The 12799-nt window shown below is 35.0% G+C and overlaps 1 protein-coding gene across 1 annotated transcript in view; it reads right to left on the minus strand.

The window, feature by feature from the left end:
• Positions 1 to 7870, minus strand: part of LOC145263773 (fibroblast growth factor receptor 1-like) — a 389904-nt gene extending 382034 nt beyond the window's left edge. Inside the window, exon 1 of the mRNA XM_080120820.1 lies at positions 6895 to 7870. The gene's annotated coding sequence lies outside the window, so the exon portion shown is untranslated. The remainder of the gene's footprint in view (positions 1 to 6894) is intronic.
• Between the last annotated feature and the right edge of the window lie 4929 nt (positions 7871 to 12799).

Raw genomic sequence — 12799 nt, forward strand, 5'->3', positions numbered from 1 at the left:
TCATATGTATAAAACAAATAGGTTCCGCAGTCTTTGACATCCTATAGATCCCCACGTAGGGGTGCCTGCGCGTGAAATTGTTGTGGCAGGAGGTGCACAATCTCACAACCACACATCTGAGTCGACATTGTTAAATACCAGTGGCAAGTGAAGTGTATGTACTGGACGACTGAAGACAAATGCTGCGGAGAGCACATACAGCGCCTAGAATTCCCAAATAGCACCCTATCTGGTACTAACCAGGCTCAACGTTGGTTAACTTCAGTGATCCGACGAGAACCGGTGTGTCAACGCGATTATGCAATAAAAGTGGTGGTCGAATGGTTGTTTAAAATAGACATTTATGGAGGTTACTTACTCTCCCGTGGGTCGATGGGTAGAACTGCCGACTGTCAACGCGATAGTTCTGGTTTCGCTGCTCGGCTTGGGAGAGGTGCTAGTCTAGCCTCACTAATGAGTTGTGAAACAGTACTGTATGTGGATGGCTATATATATATATATATATATATATATATATATATATATATATATATATATATATATATATATATATATATAAGTGAATGTGTCTGTGTACATTTTCCTACGCAATAACTCTGTCAATTTTAAATCTACAGACTCGAAATTTGATATAGAGGGTACTGAGATTTGGGAAAATTTGATATACAGGGTACTGAGATTTGGGAAAATCCGTTTTCGGCCAGAAATTTGGCTTTAAGGGGTCAAAGTTAACCGATTTGACCTTTGAGAACTCTACCAAACTCCTCCGACAATTTTGGGTCTAAACACTTGAAATTTTACATATAGGTTCCTTGAACATAATTACTTGATTTGAGCCCAAACAATAAATGTTAAGGGGTCATAATAGGGGTCAAAGTAAAAAAAAAATCACCGTTTTTTTTGGCTCAACATACACCTCCAAACACCCGGGCAACGCCGGTCTTAAATGCAAGTATATATATATATATATATATATATATATATATATATATATATATATATATATATATATATATATATAATGCTAGTACATATTTAGTTTCGTAGATGTAAATCCACTGAAACTTCTGTGTTTATTAAAGAGAGCTCGATGAATGAACAAAGCGTGTTTATTATATGTTTATTTATACAAACATTTATGTTAATAATGATAAGCACACACACACACACACACACACACACACACACACACACACATTTTGAGCGAATGTTAATCATTATTTCAACCATTCAGAGACAACATTCGACAAATGTCAAGGAATAGATGGACTGAAATAATGACAAGGTTTTAAAAGCGGGCGGGAAAAAAGCAATATCTGCCTTACTACAAAAATGCTAGTTTATTTTGGTGTCTTTACCCCCCCCCATACTTTTGCTGATGAGGAGACTTTGTTTAATTAAAAAAAGGTTTTTATCAAATTATTGTTCAGGACATATTGTTTATTTCAATAAAAACATCGCCTCCGAAACGATCGTACAATCTATTGATTTTGTTTGTTTTCCTTTTGAAACAGATTTTTCATTCAAAATTATGAATCATTTTACTCAATATATATATATATATATATATATATATATATATATATATATATATATATATATATATATATGTGTGTGTGTGTGTGTGTGTGTGTGTGTGCATGTGTGTGTAAAAACGTAGGGCATACTTCTTTGTAAAAGAATGGAGTTTTCTCGGTTGTCGATAATGCAAATTAACTGTATTAGTTTTTTTCTTTCAAAGTATGATTAATGATTATTGCGGAAGGGTAAGAAATCTCGACTGTCGACAATATCAACCTCAGTTTAGGAGTACCTATATGCACTGCAAAGCCGTGAGACTGCGAAACAGCTGTCAGCAGATTACTAAGTGCCAATTGTTACACAATATGTACATCATAAAACTGTATCTTGTTTACCCATCTGTACCGGAGGTTTCTGCGGGAATGAAGAAACGTCTACTCAACTCAACGCTTTCATAGCGCACTCATCATGTTATTATTCACACACGAGCAGGGAAACCCGACGTTGTCCGGGATTAAATGAGGATCAACAAATATTCCACTCTCCCATATTTTTATTGCCATCAAAATCGGTTAAATCGCTCATTTTTTAATCAAAACGATTGATTGCCTGCTTTCGTCTGGAACCCATAGTAGTGTACCTGAAAGAGGTTACACATGTCTCCCCGGACTCAATTAGTTCGCATTTTGTAGTCTACATTGCACTGTAGAGAATCTACAGTTGATTTGGTAAAATTATTGGCTTCAATGTTTAAAATGCAAAAATCAAGTATCATGGTCTAGTTGTGCTCAAAACAGAAACATTTATTTCGAACGCGTCCCTGTCATATGAAATAACCTACTGTTGATTTTATAGACTGGACCTTTCTGCTTGTGTAGTAATAAAACTTCTAGAATGAAATTGTGATGTTAGGCTGTATGAGGTGTTAACTCTGGTCAAGATCAAATTGTTCCGTCGTTTATCCATTTTTTTTTCGATTATCGATACTTATCAGACGCATTCCGATAAAAGAACACTCCAATACACATAAAGTACATTTGTGTGAAATTAACAAAAAAAAAAAAAAAAAAAAGAAAAAAAAAAGGCCAGCCGTTTAGGAGCCTAGAGGGAACGAACTCACACACGCAGCCAAGTTCCTTTTATAGATAAGTAGAGATACTCTCTCTTTCACTCCGTCTCTTCCTCTCTCTCCACACACACACACACACACACACACACACACACACACACACACACACACACACACACTCTCTCTCTCACTCTATCTTTCTCTCTCTCTACACACACACACACACACACACACACACACACACACACACACACACATATATATATATATATATATATATATATATATATATATATATATAATAGAAAAGAAATTAAAACCGTGAGTTAAAATTTACAATTAAATTTATTGTTCGACTAAATACTCAAAATAAAAAAAAAAACAAACAATTTTCAAAGTCCTTATTCCGCGGAGTTTCAAAGAACGCTATTTTTGCTATTCCTCTCATCAGAGGACAGACAGAAATTAGCAAATTATAATTATAGCATAGCTAGAATTTGCTGTTACGGCATTAAATAAAATTGCAATTAAATGAATTTATATATATATATATATATATATATATATATATATATATATATATATATATATATATATATATACACCATACTTTGGGGTAATTGCGCCAAATTCGGGGGCAATCACGCCAACTAAAACAGAGCTCTTTATACGCGTGGTTGCCAAAAGAGCACTTTTAGCTTGTTGGCACAATTACCTCAAAGTACGGTATATATATATATATATATATATATATATATATATATATATATATATATATATATATATCAGAAAATCTAAATACATGAAATATAGAAGAAAGAGAAACTTATGCTCCTAATTGAACCTACATATATGAATATTTTTATATATGCTTTTTACATATCCCTTAGTCTGTCTATTTGTTTGTCCGTTCCACTTAATCTTAGAAACTACTGGACCGACCTAGCTGAAAGTTTGTATGGACCTTTGTAATATCACGTTGCAGCAAACTAAATATTGTGTCATCCGTTTGATACACGCGGTTAAATATGAATTAGTATTTAAGTTGTACTTTTTGTCGGAAACCACGGGCCGATCTGGCTGAAATTTTGTCTGAACCTTTTATGTTGAGGTGCAGCGAAGTAATTATTATGGTATCCATTCGATGCACAGCTACAGTTTTATAGGGATTAGTATTTAATGCAACACTGAGCACAAATTTAACCATATTCAATAATCAATTTGGCATAAAGTAATGATTCTTCGTCAACAGGTTATAACTTTTGCCTGTTTTTGTCTACTTGGATATTTATCTCTCTCCCGCGACGGTCGGAAAATGGGATTGCACGCCAGCCTAGCAGGAGCACTCTGACCTGCTAAAAGTTCATGTGTTAGCCTATCGGCATCCCCCGTTAGAGGCACCTTGGGCGATTAGCAATAAACTAATCCCTTCACAAAGAGAGAAGACAAAGCCTGGGAGTATGGACCTCCTATAAAAGCACATGACCAGCAATATTCTATTTCAATTGCATACCCTATTGATGACCCTATAATTATTGATGACCCTCTAATTTTTTAATGTTGGAGGATGAATCTCCTCTCTGCTCCGGTTGCTTGGAGACTGGGTAAAACGCACCAGTCAAGAATACGTTCTTGACAATCAGCCCGGCAGGTGTGGGGCCAGGAACTGGTTCAATACCTGTCGGACTGAGGTACGTCGTCTGGGTATTACCTTTTAGGAGGTCCACTCTCCCGGGCCTTGGCACCCAGCTTTCGGGTGGGGCAAGTTTATCGTTTGTTGCGTGAGGCGCCCCTACCAGGGAACGCCGAGGGGGATGCCCTGGCAGTTTTTTGCTAGGCCAGCGTACCCCTCCTTTCGGGGCTCTGACTGGACATCCCTGCTTTCCGACCTTGTGTCGCATCTTGTTTAGGTGGGCATCAAGCAAATATCTACATTGTTGGTTTTGGTGCCAAAGTAAAAACTCACCCGACTTAGTTGTTATATAATAATAAAAAAAAAAAATTTTTTTTGCACAATTTTGGTCTTGACTTCTTAGTAGTCACACTCATAAAAATTCAAGATATATAACGTAATATTTTGGTTGTCTGAGTGATGACGAAACGGCCTGTAAAAATAAGTTTTTGTAAAAATAAATAAAGTCATTTTTACTGAAATGTAGCTTTCTTTTTTTAATAAATGTTGGATATAGCATTTTGTATTTATTCATAGCGCGCGCGTGCGCGCGTGTGTGTGTGTGTGTGTGTGTGTGTGTGTGTGTGTGCGTACCTATTTAGGTGATACATAATAATCGGCGACTCGAAGTCGGCAGCACACAATGTCAGAAAAAAAAAACTCGGTGCTTATTAAAATAGCCGACAGATCAATTGTTTTACATATGTTGTTTTAAGCAAAAACAATTTCTGCCCCCGTTTAGTCTCGAAAGACTGTAGACGCAGCTGCGCGTGTAATTATGTAAGGCAAGGGTTGCGCAATCCTCAGCCACACTTCTCCTAAATCGGTACTGCTTGAGTCCAGCGGCAAGAAGAAGTCCAGGACACCTTGCAACAATGTCGAGATAAGCGGAGAGCACATACAGCACCTGGAAGTCCTAAATAGTCACCCATCTGGCACTGGCCAGGCTCATCGTTCCTTAACTTCGGTGATTTGACGGGAGCCGGTTTGTCTAACGTGATTATGCCGTATTACGTACTTAATTGTCATGTCGAAAATAATAATGTATCCAAAAATTACGAAAATTCATCAAGTAGAACAACTGCGATTGTGTTTTTAGTTAAAAAAAAAAAAAGGTCTATCGCTATCGGCTACAAATATTGGAAGTTCCGAGTTATGCCCCCTGTGTGTGAACTCCTCATCGTCTACTTTACAACACCTAAAAAAATTAAATTTTACCCAATTTTCTGTAAAAATTAATTTTAACTATAAATAACTTTCTACTCGGTGAATTTTCGTAATTTTTGGATATATTACTATTTTCAACATGACAATTAAGAACGTATTATTGTTTCTGATTAAAACGATACATTTAAAAAATATCGATCCGTCGACTCTATCTTAACAAGCCCATACACTTATTTTTTTTGCATAAAATAATTATTAAAAGTTATTGCTTCTCTGTTTTGAATTTGTTTTATAAAAAAATGTTATTTTATGAATATTTATAGATTTATTTTTTCTAAAAACACAAAACAAAAAACTGTTTGCTGCGAACTTCGAGTCGCCAAGTCTTCTGCACCCCCCCCTATTTATTTACTTCCTTACGAGGGCAATGTCAGGCACAAGACGTTTTGGTACTTCTGCATTTTATGAACCCGCAATTTCCACGAAGCTACTCGGGTGTGTCCGGCGGATAACGGGAAGAACCGGAAACGGTTTTCCACTGTATTACTTTCTGAATTTCAGTGGTCGTCGCCATTCTTAACATGGGGAGGGGGGTGTAATAATGTGCGTGTAACTTTTTTTTTTTTTTTTTTTGTAATAAGGCTTGCCCGGCCGTTTCCGGTTAATCCCGTCATCTGCCGGGCGCATCCGAATAACTTCATGAAAATCTTGGGTTCAGAACTACCAATGTTTTTTTTTTTGTTTTGTTAAATATGAGAAAAATCAAGCTCTTCAAAAATAAAACGCTGAATTGGGACAAAAATAAAGAAAAATGCTACGGTCTATGAGGATTTCTCCTTCTTCGACAACGCATTCGAATTCGTGTACGAGTTTAACACTGTGTGAAGTTGCATCGGGCGAGTTTTGTGTATAAATTGTAAAACCGGTTGGATGAAGAGGAAATGCGTGTGTGTTGGGGGGGGGGCAGGGAAAGATGTGAGAAGAGAATAGGGAGGCAGAAAGGAGTAGTAACACGAGGCGGGGGAGAGAAGAGGGGAAGAGGAAGAAGAGAGACTAAAGAAAGAGGAAGAGAAAGAAAGTCTAACGATTACCTGTCAACACTTTTAGAGGAAGGATAAAGAAAGTAAAAACAATGGGAAGAAAACGATACAAAGAAAGAAAGGAAGGAAAAAGAAGGAGAAATTTTAGAACATTAAAAAAAAAAGGTTACCCTAACTTTTCGTTGTGTTTGTTAAATTCCTTTTCAATGAAAGGAAAAGATTCCATTTTTCTATGTTTTTTTTCGCTTCGGTTGTTTTTCTGGTTTTAATATTATTCTACAGATTTCCAAGCGTTCAGTTTTTGATATAAATATATATATATATATATATATATATATATATATATATATATATATATATATATATATATATATATATATATATATATATAAACAATAAAAAAAAAGAAAGGATAAAACGCTTACCTTTAATTTGAAAATTGTGACCAATCCCTGCTATTGTCCCTTCACCGGTCGGTGATTCAATTTATTATTCGTAACCTCCGAGGAGAATTCCCGTCGGCGTAATAAACGTGACAACGACTTACGACGGACAAAAAAAGAAAAAAAAAATTATAAAAAAAACCCGAAGACAACGTATATATTTCCCTTTGCCTCCTTGTTTAAAAGCGGCTGGAGAACCTATCCACACAGAATATCCGTGCGACGTTGGTTGTTGTTGTTGTTGTTGGTGGTGGTGGTACAAAAGTTGTAGTAGTAGTACTACTACTACTACAACAAATACTACTAACACTACTACTATTACTACTATTAAAAATAATAATACTGACAATCTCGTTCTTCGTGTATGCGTGTCCTCGCTGTAATTTTATATGCGCCGATTTGTCAGCATGTGCGTACGTGCGTCGCAGTTCTTTTCAGGAAGTCAGTGTATATGAGCTATGCAAGTGCGTGCGCTAACACTTGGCTCTCGTTGTGTGCGCGCCCTAGCTGTTAACTCCGCATAACACCGATTTCTCTGTGTGCGCGTCTTTTTCATGTAGTCATCAGAGCGCGCCTGTGTGCGTCTACACACTTGTGTTGTAGGTAATGCTAATAATAATAATAATAATAATAATAATAATAATAATAATAATAATAATAATAATAATAATAATAAATATAAGTGCCTTATTCAGCTTTGACAAAAAGAAAGAAGAAACAAAATAGTCGTGCGTGCGCGTGCGTCGATGTAACTCTTTACCGACCGATGGCACAGTGCGCGCGTGTGTTTAAGCGTTTTTTTGTTGTTGTTTTTTTTTTTGACGAAGGCAGTGCGTGCGTATGATGCGTACGTGTTTTATATACGCACACGCGTGCCGGTTATTACGTTATAATTATTATCGTTTACAATCTACGGCACGAGTCTGAGTCTCAGATTATGTGTTGGATAAACGGTATGTGAAACTGCATTGAACGAAAAAAAAAAAAAAGAAGAGAAAAAAAGAAAAACTGTAAACCTTTTCAGATGAAGAAAAAAGAGAGAAAAAGAGATAAAGAGAGAAGCTAAGAAAGAATTAAAAAAAAATGGAAAGAAGAAAAGCAAGGAAAGAAAAATAGAAAGAAACAAAGAAAAACTATCACGAACACTAATAATAATATAATACTATTAATAATACTATTAATAATACTATTAATAATACTATTAATTCCTTTGTTGAAAAAAAATGACTATGCCTGACTGTGATACTCTAACATTTTTTTCTTTTCTTTTTTCTTTTTTTTTATGGGAGCCTAGCTCGCATCTATACGTCCATGTGTGCGCGAATGCTAATACTTTGTTTTTTTTTTTTTGTGTATGCTTGTCAGTTGCACCGTATTTTCTTTAGACAACCCAGTGCGCCAAGGTGCGAGTTCGCTTTACTTACTCTCTTGGATGTATACCACAGGGACGTATTTGTCCGTGACTGAGTCGACAGGAGGAAGGATTAAAAAAAAAAAAAAAAAAAAAAAAGAAGTGCGCGCATGTGTAAAAATGTGTATATGTAAATGTACGTTATTTGTATGTGCGTTCTCAGTTCATTTGTATATGTGTACGAGCTTTTAACAGTACAGTGTGCACCGATTTTTTTTCTCACAGTGAACGCGCGTGCGTGTGTGTGTATGTGTTTTAATTTCGATAAAGGCAATGTCCGCGTATATGTGTGTATTCCTATATGTGCGTGTGAGGGTGCCGTTAAATTCTTTTAATGTTCGTGTGTCCGTCTTTCCAATTTTCTTTGGAAAACTGGGTCCCTCTATTTCTCTCCCGCCCCTTCTCTCTGTCTCTCGCTTTCTCTCTTAGTTCAATTCGTAGTAGTAATATTTAGACAAATGTGTTTTTCATTAAAAAAATTACTATACGCGTACTACCTTGTATGTGACTCTAATGGCCATGATCAAAATGTAGTATCTGTTACAGGTGCTTTCAGGAGCACTATCTCGTACTTTGTGAGAGGTTTGGTTTATGGCCTATCGCCTGAAACACCCTAACCGGATACTGTCGACGAGATCGATCATAGCTAATTTTAAACCCGTCCAGACTTTCTCCGTTTTGGGGGTGGGGAAAGCTGGATTCCCACAATAATCTTTGCCACTGTGGGAGGTGGCTGAACAAACTACGGTGTATCTGAGTTCCAGGTTTCCAACTCTATATACTTCGATTGACCCCTACTTGTTTGCCTCCCCATGAGTATGTGTCCTTCCTCTCACCTTTGGGCATATATCTAAGGTGCACTGATCGTATCTGTACACGATCCCCCCTCTCTCCTTCTCTGTTTGGTACAACTAGATCAGGCTGTGTGAAGATACTGGTTTCCTCACTTAAATGTACCAAACATCAATCCTGTTGTTTTTTCTTCAATAATGTCCTGCAAAACCCCAAGCAAAGTAATAACATTTTTTTCTCTGCAAAACAATCAAACTAAACATTATGAATAAATATTTGGAAATAAAAAGAGTTGAAGCATAAAACTTTTTGCAAAAATGATGGAAACCGAAAAAGGGTTGGTATGCCGTAAAACATAATCAAACCAAACACCATGATAAAATATTTAAAGATATGAATAACTTGATACAAAACCTTCTTTTTCAAAATCATCACATTTTCAAAATTACCATATTTTTACAAAATTACCACATTTTCAAAATTACACATTTTTCAAAATTACCACATTATCAAAATTACCAAATTTTTCCAAATAACACCTTTTCAAAATTACATTTTTCAAAATTACCACATTTTTCAAAATTACCACATTTTTCAAAATTACCACATTTTTGAAAATTACACATTTTCCAAATTATCACATTTTTGAAAATTACCACATTTTCAAAATTACACATTTTCAAAATTACTACATCTTCAAAATTACACATTTTGAAAATTACCACATTTTTCAAAATTACACATGTTTCCAAAATTACCACATTTTAAAAAAATACCGCATGTTTCCAAATTACACATTTTGAAAATTACCACATTTTTACAAAATTACCACATGTTTCAAAATTACCACATTTTTCAAAATTACCACATTTTTGAAAATTACCGCATTTTTCAAAATTACCACATGTTTCAAAATTACCACATTTTTGAAAATTACCACATTTTCAAAATTACACATTTTTCAAAATTACCAAATTTTTCAATTTTTCAAAATTACCACATTTTTCAAAATTACCAGATGTTTCAAAATTATCACATTTTACAAAATTACACATTTTGAAAATTACCACATTTTTCAAAATTACCACATTTTCAAAATTACCACATTTTTCAAAATTACCACATTTTACAAAATTACACATTTTCAAAATTACCACATGTTTCAAAATCAGCACATTTTCAAAATTACATCTTTTCAAAATTACCAAATTTTTCAAAATTACCACATGTTTCAAAATTACCACATTTTTCAAAATTACTACATTTTACAAAATTACCACATTTTACAAAACTACAACATTGGGCATTAAAATAACCCGGAAAAGTTGACACGCCGTAAAACAAAACAACCAACCGAAACCAAACCCTCTTTACTTCCCCCTCTCTCTTTCTTTCTCTCTCTCACACACACACACACACACACACACACACACACACACACATATATATATATTTGTATATTTTGGTAGCAAGTCATTATTCAAGCACATCTGATTGAACACGACCGATTTATTCTTTTTTCCGATTTTTCTGGATATTTTTTCCATTTGCCGAGCAGTCATTTTAATTTCAGCAGGCGTGTTATAAAAAATGGCACCCAAAAGTTGTTGTTCGGGCATATTCTTCTCAAGCGCTTTCTATCGGTGCATATATATATATATATATATATATATATATATATATATATATATATATATATATATATATATATATATGCGATGTCTTCGTTCAGTCTCAAGAAACAATGAGCACCCCTTTGTAAAGGTAGTCGCGTGGAATTCCTACATGGTCCCCCATTTTAGTACTAACAAGACTCAACGTTGCTTTACTTCGGTGATCTGATGGGAACCAGTGTGTCAGCGTGATTATGTCGTATATGTATTCCGTATGTGTGTGTGCCTGTGTCTATGTGGTGTTTATGTGGTGTTTATGTGTGCGTTTCTCTCTCTTCAGTGCGTATGCCTCTTTGTGTTGTCCGTGTTTTGATTATGTCATTGCAAGCATATGTGTGCGTGTGTTATCGCTTGATTCTCTTTGAGTGTGAGTTCGTGCTTCTTTATGATTTATTTGCAAAACCGTGTACGCATCCTTTCGCACGCTCCTTGACTATACTCCAAGCGCTCTAGTCGTAGGTGGAGTAGGGCAATGGACACGATACAGTATTGTGTATGCAGACATCCTTTCATTATCTATCACCTCTATCTTTTCTTTTTCTATCGGCCTCTTTCTTCTTCTTCTTCTTCTTCTTCTTCTTCTTCTTCTTCTTCTTCTTCTTCTTCTTGTCTCAGTGTGCATATGCCTGTGAATGTGTCCTAGTCGTGACCACACCGATATTCATGTGCATATTTTTAAAAACATTTGATGAAGTCCGTGTGTGTGTATGAAGGTCCGTGTTCTGTCTTTGGGCGTATCTCTCATGCTGTGGTGGCGTTCATGTTGTGGAAGGGTATAGCGTTGTGCGTTCAACCTTCACCTTATCTATCTATCTATCTATCTATCTATCTATCTATCTATCTAAGTGTGCACGGAATCCGTATCGGAATCGGAAAAAAAATGAGCCTTATTTCCGATTCCAAAAGTGACTTTTTATTTGCTTCTTTCTTGTCACCAAAAATAAATAAATAAATAAATAAATAAATAAATAAAATAAAAATAAATAATAAATAATAAATAATAAATATATATATTAATTTATTAGAATATTGTTTATTTACAACACTGGCAGAGAGACAGAAAGGCTACATCTGCAGCAACTGTTGCAAGTACTGCAGCTCCTGTATCGGCCTGCACAGCCACTCCACAAGCTGCACCCCCCCGACTGAATCAGGACGCACAATTCCATAATCTCTCGAGATCGACGGAGCCAACAAACAACACAAGACTTAGGACACAACCTAAGGCTAGGCATTATATTTCTATATGTAGCTTTGACTGTCAGAGTCTAATTTATTTTTTATTGGTAAATCATGATAAGCAAAGTAAATATGTTAGAGTTCACTTTAGGCACAGCCAAAACCGAAAGGAGAGAGTAAGTAGTTTTTGATGGCGCCCTTCTTTAAAAATCTATCAAAAATCAAGTAATTATCCAATCAATACGAAATTTTTACCGATTATTAAGTGAAATATGAACTTTATAATGGTGTACTTTTTTTCATAATCGATATATATATATATATATATATATATATATATTGCCTACAAACTCCCTTCTTCTTAAAATAATCAGCTGAAACTGAGCGAAATATATTGTATTGTGGGGAGGGTGACGAGTGTAGATAAAAAAAACAACAACTGCGCACGTGTCAGATTTTAAGGTTGAAAATCCAAATTTTGTGTTTTGATGTGTGAAATTCGTTGAATATGTTAATAATTATTATCTTTCAGATTAGCAAAAAAAAAAAAAATATATATGTATTCATTATTTTCACGAAAAACACTATTTTTTAATCTTTGGAAAATAAATTAATAATTTTCTTTTAGTGAACCCAATATTGCTAATATACCATTAAATAGGAAATCCTTTGAAGAATCGATATCAAAAAAGAAAAATAATCGATGAATAACTGCGCATTTTGCTATAAATACGATAATTTCTTTCGGCAATTTTTTTGTTAATTTACCTATGGTGAATCAAGCGTGATACTAGATGCAGGAGTTCTTTTGAACACATACGGCGCCTAACAT

The sequence above is a fragment of the Euprymna scolopes genome, chromosome 39 (genome assembly GCF_053919585.1).
Source record: "Euprymna scolopes isolate OS-2025 chromosome 39, ASM5391958v1, whole genome shotgun sequence".
In the NCBI taxonomy this organism is placed as follows: Eukaryota; Metazoa; Mollusca; class Cephalopoda; order Sepiida; family Sepiolidae; genus Euprymna; species Euprymna scolopes.